The sequence below is a fragment of the Somniosus microcephalus genome, unplaced genomic scaffold, assembly GCF_052327205.1.
Source record: "Somniosus microcephalus isolate GS21.2 unplaced genomic scaffold, FLI_Smic_1.0 unresolved_chr1, whole genome shotgun sequence".
NCBI lineage: Eukaryota > Metazoa > Chordata > Chondrichthyes > Squaliformes > Somniosidae > Somniosus > Somniosus microcephalus.
In genome coordinates, this window is record NW_028225179.1 from 39,005,064 (window position 1) to 39,018,730 (window position 13,667).

General features: G+C 44.2%; 1 non-coding gene across 1 annotated transcript; it reads left to right on the forward strand.

Annotated features, from left to right (window-relative positions):
* Window positions 1-2,628: 2,628 nt before the first annotated feature.
* Window positions 2,629-2,710, forward strand: trnas-uga (transfer RNA serine (anticodon UGA)). The gene has a single exon. It is a non-coding gene; the product is annotated as a tRNA-Ser (tRNA).
* The last annotated feature ends 10,957 nt before the right edge of the window (window positions 2,711-13,667 follow it).

The window sequence follows — 13,667 nt, forward strand, 5'->3', positions numbered from 1 at the left end:
AATCGGGCTGCATTGGTTCCGAAGGCCGGCTCTGCTTTTGCAGAGCTTGACTGTCGGGAGGTCTCGCAGTTCTAAATGTATCGACTGGTTTCAAAGCACCAACTCAGATTGGGGCGTATGGGACATGTGGCCCAGGAAGAGTGGTGGTAGCAGAGCACACTTAGCAGTTTAAGTGGCTGAAAGTGAATGTTAGATTAAGGAAATACCGCAGGAAAATTATAATGAAATTGAAGGGGGAAAGTAAAGGAGAGCTATTGATTGTGGAAGGAAGAAAAGTCTGCGTTATGTTTCGGTTTGGAGCCGAAGTTGCTGCGGCCAGAATGCAGATTATTAATCACTATACGAGCACGGCACCACACATCAACAACTGGAGCTCTGCAAAGTATCGCATGGCACTGCTTAGGAAACATGGATTTTTGATGAAGAGTCCAAAATCAGCACCGCCAGAAATACAGAAGCGGTGAAATTCAACGGAGGCCTCGCAGCCACTGGAGCCTTCATCCAGAATGGGAACTGGTGCAGGCACAGTTACATTTAAAAGAATTGTAGCCTTTTCACACGAGAAGAAACTCACCCCTGGAGATTCTATAAAAATAGGCCCCGCTGGGAATCGAACCCAGGATTTCCTGTTTACTAGACAGACGCTTTGACCAGCTAAGCCATGGGATCGAATGCTGGCACAATTTCTCGCCCCCACTCACTGATGTCTATCAGCTTCCGGTCACTGTCTTTGGACTCTCAGGCCGTTTCTTATTTCTCCAGCTCTCTTGTCCATTCCGCCATATGTCCCATTGCTCTCTGTATCTCCCGCTTAATTTATCTCAGTGTCAATCTGTGAGGTGATTCTGAATGATTACCCTATGTTTGTGTCTTATCTATATATATAAATCGGTACTTCTGTCTGTCATTCTGTCTGTCATTCTGTCTGTCATTCTGTCATCGCCTGTGCGTCTGTCGGGCTATGCGCTCGAAAGTTACAGGGCGTACCTACGCGCGCGTTACCTCCAAAGAAAGCTTACGCTTCAGAGACGGTTTTAAGCGTATTTACTTTTCAGTCGGAGGAAAAGTGTTCGCGCCTTATGCAAAAAACCTTCAGCAAAAAACCTTCAAAATTAAACTCATTATCTGCTAGCATTGATTGACTGACATCAAGGTTCCACCAATCCTGTTCCGTCACGATTGACCAATCCTACAGTACGGTCCCCTGATGGTTGGCCAATCGGTGTGTGTGTGGGCGGGACTATTCGTTTTCATCTCGGGGATGTGGCAGCCATTCTTTCACTAAGCTTCCAGCTCAAATGACTTCAGCTTCCAGCTATAACGACTTTCAAAGTTAGTATCTCTTTTAAAAGTAACATAAGATTTACCAAAAACGTTTTATAAGTACTTTCACTTTCATTTTTCAACCTTTTAAAAGGTAGACATACAGGGACACAGACAGGGCCCTAAGCCTGCCACTCGATTTAAAATGTTGCCCAGCACCAGATTCACAAAGGGACACAGACAGGGCCCCAAAGCCATAAGTAGTTTCACTTTCATTTTGCAAGCTTTTAAAAGGTAGACAGACAGGGACACACACAGGGCCCTAAAGCCTGCCACTCGATTTAAAATGTTGCCCAGCACCAGATTCACAAAGGGACACAGACAGGGCCCCAAAGCCTGGCACTCGATTTAAACCGCCTGCCCCAAAACAGCCCCGGCAACGCCGGGCTCCCCAGCTAGTATGAAATAAATGGGGGGATCAGACAACTCTTCCTCTGACACTGGGGAACAAATAAGCCAACAGTTATACCACGATATTGTTTACTGTGATGCAGCAAATACAATATTCCAGCTTAAAAGTTTCAGTTTCAATTCTGTGCAAAAGAAACTGTGACTCCAACGTGTTTCCAATAGCCTGCCTTTTAATCTGACGTCACAATCGCCACCATTGCATCTCAAGGTGATTCATAACTAATAAGCAGAGAAGTGAAGCACTGAAAGGATATTTGTAGAAAGGGTTGTGAGACTGTGGAATGCACTGGTCCATCAAGCAGCAGATTTAAAACAAGGTTTAAAAACCGGCAGCCTGTGGGAGGAAGGGGGCAGAGAGGCAAGAGAGACACAGGAAAGATCAACTTGGAAACTATTGACCCCGAATCTACTTTAAATCCCCCCACTGTATTTAAACCCATTTAATGTCAGATTCACAAATTGATGCATGCGAGCAATATAGGACATTTATCGCTGTCTCTGGTCTAAAATAACTGCTTTATTATTTGATCCCACCCGCTGCGTTTAGGCTCTACCCTGAATATTTATCTCCGACCTAGAATCAGTTTGTAATCTGGAGACAAGGTTTCTGCAGCCGGCGGGCAGGGAGCAGAGGCTGTGGCTGATCTGTGTCATGTGGGAGCAGAACACAATGTTTCTGCTGTTTATTTTCATTACCCTGCAGAATATTCCATACTGTTCTCAACATCATACATACCGTTAAATATCGGAAGTTTTCTTTTATTGTAATGATCGCTGCGATTCTTCTGGACTTGCTGAATTTGCAGCAAATTATATATCACGAAACCGTCATCGCCAACAATAAACAGGGTCAGCGATTTGAAGATTTAGTATCTTGGAGCCGACATTTTCGCGGCTGCGATGGCCGAGTGGTTAAGGCGTTGGACTTGAAATCCACTGGGGTTTCCCCGCGCAGGTTCGAGCCCTGCTCGCAGTGGGCTCTCTAATTATGATAATTAACTACTTCAAATAATTTATTTTCTTCCATCTGCTCCCTCTTGGAGGATTTTGGAATTTTCAATGCCGGTTTTAAGGAAACTAAAGGATTGCCGAGACAACTGGATCACTTACATCAAGAAGGTTTGCTGACCGAATTCCAAAAGTTATCAGCAGATTGTCTGGAAGCTCCCAATAAGGAGGCCTCGACAGTCTCTGAGGTACCTTCCCATACACTCGCTGCTGTCCGGTAGCATCAGTCTGTGAAACCATGGGAGAGAGAGAATGGAAAGTCACTGGAAGGCATGTTTCTGTCAGCAGCAATGTTACAAGAGCAGCCATTCTAAAGTGAAAAGCAGAACACATTCCAGGAGACAGGCCAGGAGACAGGAAAACGGAGTGGAGATCTGGAAGACTGACCAGAAAAAAAACAAGGAGGACACCAACTCATAATTCATCTCTCCCTCTCCCGAAGCAGAAGAATTGAACATTCTGAGTTCTGAGTTGCACCACTGAGGTTGTCCAAGTATCTCTCTGTAAAACTTGTATTATTATGTCAATAAAACGAATTGTTTGAAAAGTTTGAAGCTTCATTTCCCAAGGAATTTTCTGAATCGGGCTGCATTGGTTCCGAAGGCCGGCTCTGCTTTCGCAGAGCTTGACTGTCGGGAGGTCCCGCAGGTCGAAATGTATCGACTGGTTTGAAAGCACCAACTCAGATTGGGGCGTATGGGACATGTGGCCCAGGAAGAGTGGTGATAGCAGAGCACACTTCGCAGTTTAAGTGGCTGAAAGTGAATGTTAGATTAAGGAAATACCGCAGGAAAATTATAATGAAATTGAAGGGGGAAAGTAAAGGAGAGCTATTGATTGTGGAAGGAAGAAAAGTCTGCGTTATGTTTCGGTTTGGAGCCGAGGTTGCTGCGGCCAGAATGCAGATTATTAATCACTATACGAGCACGGCACCACACATCAACAACTGGAGCTCTGCAAAGTATCGCATGGCACTGCTAAGGAACCATGGATTTTTGGTGAAGAGACCAAAATCAGCACCGCCAGAAATACAGAAGCGGTGAAATTCAACGCAGGCCTCGTCAGCCACTGGAGCCTTCATCCAAAATGGGAACTGATGCAGGCACAGTTACATTTAAAGGAATTGTAGCTTTTTCACACGAGAAGAAACTCACCCCTGGAGATTCTTTAAATATAGGCCCAGTTGGGAATCGAACCCAGAATCTTCCCGTTAACTAGACAGACGCTTTGACCAGCTAAGCCACGGGACCGAATGCTGGCATAATTTCTCGCCCCCACACACTGATGTCTATCAGCTTCCGGTCACTGTCTTCTGGACTCTCAGGCCGTTTCTTATTTCTCCAGCTCTCTTGTCCATTCCGCCATATGTCCCATTGCTCTCTGTATCTCCCGCTTAATTTATCTCAGTGTCAATCTGTGAGGTGATTCTGAATGATTACCCTATGTTTGTGTCTTATATGAAATAAATGGGGGGATCAGACAACTCTTCCTCTGACACTGGGGAACAAATAAGCCAACAGTTATAACACGATATTGTTTACTGTGATGCAGCAAATACAATATTCCATCTCAAAAGTTTCAGTTTCAATTCTGTGCAAAAGAAACTGTGACTCCAACGTGTTTCCAATAGCCTGCCTTTTAATCTGACGTCACAAACGCCACCATTGCACCTCAAGGTGATTCATAACTAATAAACAGAGAAGTCAAGCACTGAAAGGGTATTTGTAGAAAGGGCTGTGAGACTGTGGAATGCACTGGCCCAGCAAGCAGCAGATTTAAAACAAGGTTTAAAAACCGGCAGCCTGTGGGAGGAAGGGGGCAGAGAGGCAAGAGAGACACAGGAAAGATCAACTTGGAAACTATTGGCCCCGAATCTAATTTAAATCCCCGCACTGTATTTCAACCCATTTAATGTCAGATTCACAAATTGATGCATGTGAGCAATATAGGACATTTATCGCTGCCTCTGGTCTAAAATAAATGCTTTATTATTTGATCCCACCCGCTGTGTTTAGGCTCTACCCTGAATATTGATCTCCGACCTAGAATCAGTTTGTAATCTGGAGACAATGTTTCTGCAGCCGGCGGGCAGTGAGCAGAGGCTGTGGCTGATCTGTGTCATGTGGGAGCAGAAGTACGACGCCAACGTTAAAAAGGGGCTCACGCGGGACCTTTCGCAAATTTCAATCTACAATCCCTCAAGCGAGATTCATACCCATTCACTGAAGTGTCACTCTGTCTGGAATACAGACCGAATCAACTGATTATCAAATGTATATTCAAATAGGTTTGTCATGTATTGTCCATTGCATTTTGACTGATTCAGGTAAGCAGAGTATTGGAGACAGCAGTTTTGCATTCCCAATACCAATGCTCTGTCACGCGTGCCCGCAGTTCCTTTTCCATTCCAAACCGTCTTTTTACTGTCAATGATTTGCCCGGAATGTGCTTGGAGAAGTGTTAGAATCGCAGTACAGCCCTTCTCAATGTCGCTTCCTCTAAATTTCCGCTGATGATTTTCACCAGTGTAAGATTCATCAGCTTGAGCTATTGTTTAATTTGTTCTCGGCATTAACTGTGCTGATCCTTTAACTTGTCCCACTGCACGTCATCTCCAAATTTGTCGATTGTACCTCGAGGGCACTTTTCATACGTAAATCTGCAACATCTGCCAGAGAACGATTCAGGTTCAGCTGTTCCAAAACAATGAGTCGGTCATATTACCTACACGCTACAGATGTAAACCTCTGCGCTCCTCTGCTTCAATGATATCTTGTTACGCAGCGATGGGCAGTTTACGCTCTCTGAGGTTGCAATTGCTGCTTTCCACCAGCAGAGGGCGCTTGGAGAGAGCGGGGCCGGACAGGCGGCCTGAATGTTGCTGCTGTCGCGGTCACACTCACTCTGGGAGCTGGGGAACAGCAAACAAACTCATGGGGATGATAGCAAAATACTGCAGATGTTGGAAATCCGAAATAACAACAGAAAATGCTGGAAAAACTCAGCAGGTCAGGCAACATCCGTGGAGAGAAATTTGAGTTGACGTTTCGGGTTTGACCCTTCTTCAAAACTGGAGAGAAAAGGAACTAGATCGAAGGCAGGGCTGCGATCGGACAAAAGAATAAAAGAACCAAAAGAAGTAAAAGAGATTAGAAGCTAGACGAGATGGTAATAGGCTGCATCTGAAATGCAGCTCCTAACTGTTGCTATTGACCGAGGCATCGTTGCAGGATCCTGTAATGATCTCTCACACTGTCGGTATCTCTGTAGAGTTTAATTGTGTACAGAACTCTTGTCCGTTTCGCCATGTGTCTCATTGCTATCTGTATCTACCGCTTTGTTTATATCTGTGTCAATCTGTGAGGTGATTCTGAATGATTACCCTGTGTTTGTGTCTTACATGAAATAAATGAGGAGATCAGACCATCCTTCCTCTGACACTGGGGAGCTAATGAGCCAGCCTTTATAACAAGATATGTTTTATTGTGATGCAGCAAATACAATAGTCCATCTTGAAAGATTCCGGTTCAATTCTGTGCAAAAGAAACTGTGACCCCAACGTGTTTCCAAATCGCCGCCTTTTAATTTGACGTCAGAAACGCCACCATTGCACCTCAAGGTGCTTCATAACTAATAAACAGAGAAGTCAAGCAGTGAAAGGGTATTTGTAAAAAGGCTTGTGGGACTGTGGAATGCTCTGGCCCAGAGAAGCAGAAATAAAACAAGGTTTAAAAACCGTCAGCGTGTGGGAGGAAGGGGAGAGTGAAATAACGAGCCACAGGTAAGATCACCTTAGAAACCATTGGCACAGAATCTGCTTTAAATCCCCCTACTGTATTGAAACACATTTAATGTCATATTCACACATTCATGCATTGAGATTTAACGCTGTCTCTGATCTAAAATATCTGCTTTATGTATGTGAAATTCTCATTGCCGAGATTAAACAATCAGTGCAAGGTTAGTGGTTCTTTGGTCTAGGGGTGTGGTTATCATTTTGGGAATTCACATCAATTAAAATGCAAGAGGTACCGGGTCCAAATTCTGGACGCGCCCCAACATTTTAATAGAACCACTTTCCTCGGCCTGGAGACATTCCACAAATCTTCAAATAATAACTGCCAGAAAAACAGCTTGTGTTCAGTACATCGCAATAAAACGGCAATTTTATTCTTTAAAGCAGGAATTCCGTCCCAGAAGTGCTGAAACTGTGAGGTCAATGTGTAAGTCCGTTTGTTTCCAGAAGCCTGCTCCATATTTTCCACATTGTCAATCTGGGAGCTCGGCAGGACATGCGGTAAAGGGGACTTTATTAAAGGTTGTTTCTACCATTTGGAAACAGAAATACTGAACTAACGAGCCACAGGTAAGATCACCTTAGAAACCATTGGCTCCGAATCTGCTTTAAATCCCCCTACTGTATTTTGTATCAGTCTTTACAGTAGAGGACACTAAAAATATCCCAACACTGGACAAACAGGGGGCAATGGGGGGGGGGGGAGGAGCTAAACACGATTAAAATCACTAAGGAGATAGTACTCAGTAAAATAATGGGACTTAAGGCGGATAAATCCCCCGGACCTGATGGCCTACATCCTAGGGTCTTGAGAGAAGTGGCGGTAGGGATTGTGGATGTATCGGTGATTATTTTCCAGATCTCCCTGGACTCAGGAAAGGCCCCAGCAGATTAGAAAACTGCTAATGTAACACCCTTATTTAAGAAGGGAAGTAGACAAAAAGCTGGAAACTATAGACCAGTTAGCCTAACATCTGTGGTTGGCAAAATGTTGGAGTCCGTTATTAAGGAAACAGTAACAGAGCATTTGCATAAACATAATTTAATAGGACAGAGTCAGCATGGTTTTACGAAGCGGAAGTCATGTTTGAGCAATTTGCTCGAATTCTTTGAGGATGTAACATACAGGGTGGATAAAGCGGAACCAGTGGATGTAGTGTATTTGGACTTCCAAAAGGCACTTGACAAGGTTCCACACAAAAGATTACTGATCAAGATAAAAAAATCACGGGGTTGGGGGTAATATACTGGCATGGGTGGAAGATTTGCTATCTAACAGAAAACAAAGAGTTGGTATAAATGGTTCGTTCTCCGGCTCGCAATCAGTAACTAGTGGTGTTCCGCAGGGGTCAGTGCTGGGACCCCAACTCTTTACAATCTATATTAACGATTTGGAGGAAGGGACCGAGTGCAACATATCCAAGTTTGCCGACGATACAAAGATGGGAGGGAAAGCATTGAGTGAGGAGGGCATAAAAAACCTACAAAAGGACGTAGACAGGCTAAGTGAGTTGGCAGAGATTTGGCAGATGCAACATAATGTTGGAAACTGTGAGGTTATGCACTTTGGCCGAAAAAATCAAAGAGCAAGTTATTATCTAAATGGAGAGAAACTGCAAAGTGCTACAGTACAAAGGGATCTGGGGGTCCTGGTGCATGAAACACAAAAAGTTAGTATGCAGGTGCAGCAGGTGATCAGGAAGGCCAATGAAATCTTGGCTTTTATTGCAAGGGGGATGGAGTAAAAAACAGGGAAGTCTTGCTGCAGTTACACAGGGTATTGGTGAGGCCACACCTGGAATACTGCGTGCAGTTTTGGTTTCCATATTTAAGAAAAGATATACTTGCTCTCGAGGCGGTTCAGAGAAGGTTCACTCGGTTGATTCCAGAGATGAGGAGGTTGATGTATGAGGAAAGGTTGAGTAGGTTGGGACTCTACTCATTGGAGTTCAGAAGAATGAGAGGCGATCTTATCGAAACATATAAGATTGTGAGGGGACTTGATCGGGTGGATGCGGTGAGGATGTTTCCACTGATGGGTGCGACTAGGACTAGGGGGCATAATCTTAGAATAAGTTGCTGCCCTTTCAAAACTGAGATGAGGAGAAACTTCTTCACTCAGAGGGTAGTAAATCTATGGAATTTGCTATCCCAGAGAGCTGTGGAAGCTGCAACATTAAATAAATTTAAAATGGAGATAGACATTTTCCTAGCAGATAAGGGAATTAGGGGTTACGGGGAGAGGGCAGGGAAGTGGACGCGAGTCTACATTCAGATCAGCCATGACCCTATTGAATGGCAGAGCAGGCCCGAGGGGCCGTATGGCCTACTCCTGCTCCTATTTCTTATGTATTGAAACACATTTAATGTCATATTCACACACATGCATTAGAGCAATGAGATTTAACGCTGTATCTGATCTAAAATATCTGCTTTATGTATGTGAAATTCTCATTGCCGAGATTAAACAATCAGTGCCAGGCCTGCTTTTAACATGGTAAATGGTGAATTAAATAAAATTAAAACTTTTTTCCACACGTTTATTATTTTTAAATACTTAAATGAAAGGTAAGTTTATTTTAAGCCGCGTTAAAAACAGAAATTATTTTTTTCAAAATTTAATTTTTTTTTTAAATAGTTATTTTATGTAATTTATAGTTATTTTAAAATTGTGATGTTTTCTAAAAAAATGTTGAAGTTTTAGTTAGGTTTTCGGGCAGATCTCTATTCATTGATTTGACAGGTCTTCCTGTCAAATCTGATAATAAAGATTCCGTGCTACGATTGGCTCTCCATTGCCCACGTGATCCCAGGGGACTCTTCGAACTAATGGCGCCACTGGGACTTGCAAGCACTGCGCGCCAGCAGCTGGAGCAGGCCCAGGATCAGAATCCCACGCGGGTCCACAGCACAACGGCAGGCGCGCTAGGTAACTGCAGGTCGGGGGCTTCCACGCACGGGAAGCCTCCGACCCGAATTTCTGGCCCATTGTAGGCCCAGAGATTCGGGTCCCAACGCGTGAGTATGCAAGGGGTACTCACGCGTAGATGCGATGGAAGGGCCGATATCTTGCATGCACCGCGCATGCGCGGGAAACCGGCACTTCCGATCCTCTGAACGAAGTGGTTCAGAGGTGGAACGCGCGCGCAGGGGAGGCGGCGCGTGCGCTTTGAACATAGTTTTTTTTTACAGGTTTTCACGCAAGGGTAAGCCTGTAGGATTTACACATTTGAAAAGCAGGCGTAAGGCCTGCTTTTTAAACGTAAGTGGTCAATTAATTGAAATGAAAACATTTTTTCCAGAGGTTTATTATTTTTAAATACTTTAAAGTAAGGTAAGTTTATTTTTAGCCCCGTTTTTTTATAAAATTATTTTTTTCAAAAATTTAAATTATTTTTAAAATAGTTATTTAATGTAATTTAAAGTTTATTTAAAAAGTGTGATGATTTGTTAAAATTTATTTGAAGGTTAACTACTGTTTTGGGGACCGGAGTATTCATAAGTTTGACAGGTCTTTCTGTCAATCTTATGAATGGGCTTTTCCCTCCTCGGATTGGCTGCCCATGGCAAGGGGACGCATCGCACTAACTATGCCGCTGGAACACGCAAGCACAGCGCGCCAGGAGCTGGACCGGGCCACAGAGAGGAAATCCACGGAGCCCTAAAGCTCAACTGCCGGCGCGCAAGGTAAGTGTAGGTCGGGGGCTTGCACCCACGGGAAGCCCCCGACCCGAATTTCTGGGACACATAAAGACAAACAATTACAGTACTTTTAGCAATCAATCACCTGTGATGGATGTAAGTATATTTGTGTATGTTCATGTTAGATACAAATGTATTTGTGAGTTGCTATTGTGTTAGATGTAAATGCTTTTGCACCTCTGTTCATTACAAATATATTTAGACATATCTGTATTATTTATTAATGTATTGGGTGGGGGAATCAGTGTAAGTTATAAATCTATTTCTCAGCGCTACAATTGTCCAGGCCGGCCCCTTTCTACGGTCTTATTGCCCCCACGTGGGAGACGGCAGACCACCTGTTACATTCGGATTCAACTTTTGCTTTTATTGATAATTAGAAAATGTGAGGTTTAGAAAGTAATAACTCTGCATCCATCAGCCTCTCTGATACCTCTTTACCGTCCCTTATTCTGTCTGATAGGTCCTGAGTGCACCCTAACCGCTCTAGAACCCCCTGAGCATCTCTTACCCTGTCTGGTAATTCCGCAGTGTCCTTTAGAATGTCTGGTACATCTGGAGCGTCCCTTGCCCTGTCTGGTACATCAAGAGCGTCCCTTGCCCTCTCTGGTACATCGGGAGCGTCCCTTAATCTGTATGATACATCCGGAGCGTCCTTTACCCTGGCTGGTACATCCGGAACGTCCCTTACCCTATCTGATACATCCGGAGCGTCCCTTACGCTGTCTGTTACATCAGGAGCATGCCTTACACTGTCTGATCTATCCGGAGCGTCCTTACTCTGTGTGATACATTCGCAGAGTCCTTTACCCTGTTTGGTACATCCGGAGCGTCCCTTACACTGTCTGGTAAATCTGGAGAGTCCCTTAAACTGTCTGGCACATTTGGAGCGTCCCTTACCCTGTCTGTTACATCCGTAGCGTCCCTTACCCTGTCTGTTACATCCGGAGCGTCCCTTCCTCTCTTTGTTCCCTACTGAGCGTGCATTATGCATTTTGATAACCAGTTTGCAAAAATTGCATATTTCACATTTCACCCTTCATCCGCAGCCATGTACTGCTTCCCATCGCTCACGCTCCTCAACTGTCAAGGGAAAAGCGCCAACTACCAGCTAAAAAACAAAACAGTTCTTCAGTTAACCTCCCCAGTTCACTTCATTCCCCAAGGAGTTTACTTGTAAAATCGGGCTGCTTTGGTTCCAAAGGCCGAAGCTGCATTCCTACAGCTTGTCTGTCGAGCGGTCCCTCAGGTCTAAAGGTATCGACTTGAGTTTGGGGCGAATGGGACATGTGCCCCAGGAATAGCGGTGGGAGCAGAGCACACTTAGCGGTACGAGTAGGTGAAAGTGAATGTTAGATTAAGGTAATACCACAGGAAAGTTACAACGAAATTGAAGGAGGAAAGTAAAGGAGGGCTATTGATTGTGGAAGGAAGAAAAACCTGTATTATGACTCGGATTCGAAGCGAAGTTGCTGCGGCCACAACGCAGAGTACGAACAACTATACGATCACGGTGCCACATATCAGCAACTGTTTGCGATTTCCTGCCCCATTGCAAAATGAGCCTGAATTTGATGTTAACTCTGTGTATCGTCATCATACCAGTTCCAGTCCTAACCTCATCTTTCTGCAGATTTATTAAAATCTATTTGATGGAAACTCTCTAACATATAATAAAATCGCCCATTTAAACGCTGTGAGTTAAAACAGGCCTTTTAATGTTGAGGGAAATATTTACAGGAACAGAACAACTCCTGCAGCAATAGAAATCGAGTCAGTGCCCAGCTCTGCTGTTCGGGGCAATCCTCGCCACCTCGTGTTTCATTTTCACATCGATGGGAAAACTGAGAGCGAACTCCAATCTACACGGGCTTTACACTGGTTAAGAGACAGACAACAAAGAGTAGGGATAAACGGGTCTTTTTCAGGATGGCAGGCTGTAACTAGTGTGGTCACTCAATGATCGTGCTTGGGCCCCAGCTATTCACAATCTATATCAATGATTTAGATGAGGGGACTAAATGTAACATTTCCAAATTTGCTCAAGATACAATGCTAGGTGGCAGTGTCAGTTGTGAAGAGGATGTGAAGAGGCTTCAAGGGAATCTGGACAGGCTCAGTGACTGGGCGAGAACATGGCAGGTGGAATATGATGTGGATAAATGTGAAGTTATCCACTTTGGTAGAAAAAACAGGAAGGCAGAGTATTTCCTGAATGGTGAAAAATTGGGGAATGCAGATGCTCAAAGGGACATGGGTGTCCTTGTATATGAGTCACTGAAAGTGAATGCGTAGGTGCAGCAAGCCATTCGGTTGGCAAATGGTATGCTGGCCTTCATTACAAGAGGATTTGTGTATAGGAGTAAAGAAGTCTTACTCCAAGTATATAGGGCATTGGTGAGGCCACACCTGGAGTACTGTGTACAATTTTGGTCTCCTTTCCGAAGGAAGGATATACTTGCCATAGAGGGGGTGCAACGAAGGTTCACGAGATTGATTACTGGGATAGCGGGACTGTCCTATGGGAAGAGATTGAGTAAACTAGACCTCTATTCTCTTGAATTCAGAAGAATGAGAGGGGATCTCATTGAAGCATACAGAATTATTTCAGAGCTTGATAAAGTGGATGCTGGGTGGATGATTCCCTAGGCTGGGGAGTCTAGAACCAGTGGCCACCGTCTCAGGATAAAGGATAGGCCATTCAGGACTGAGATGAGAAGACATTTCTTCACACAGAGGGTGGTGAATATTTGGAATTCTCTACCCCAGAGGGCTGTGGAGGCTCAGTCGTTGGGTATATTCAAAATAGAAGTCGATAGATTTCTGACGAGTAAGGGCATCAAGGGATATGGTGATAGGGCCGGTGAATGGAGTTGAGGCAGAACATCAGCCCTGATCTCATTGAATGGCTGAGCAGGCTCGAAGGGCCGAATGGCCTACTCCTGCTCCAATTTCTTATGTTCTTACACCGTTTGAAATATTAACTGAAAAAGGAAATGACGAGGGAGCTGGCAGAAAGGGTTAACTTTATCCTTTGGAAATGAATTTAATTTCAAACTTTTATCTATCTTAGACCAGCGCAGTTTACTCATTCGCACCAAGTCTGTACATTTTATTTCTGTAAAACTTTATTCCTGCTGCCGCTCTTCATAAAGAACACAGGGCCTTGCGCCACGGGCATTCAAAGACATTTCAACTCTTTCCATGTATCCTATATTTGTTTCAATCACACATTTCAACAGAACCCTTAAGATTAAGACGGAACACTTCCGATCTAACTGCACCATAACAGCGGGCCAATAGTTCACAGTTAAACCCCCATTGGCAGCTTGGTAGCGCTGCCCGTCGCTCACGCACTGCAAGAGTTTTCGGAAAAGTGCCAACCAGCATCAAAACAAAACCCAGTTCTTCAGTTAACAAGATATCA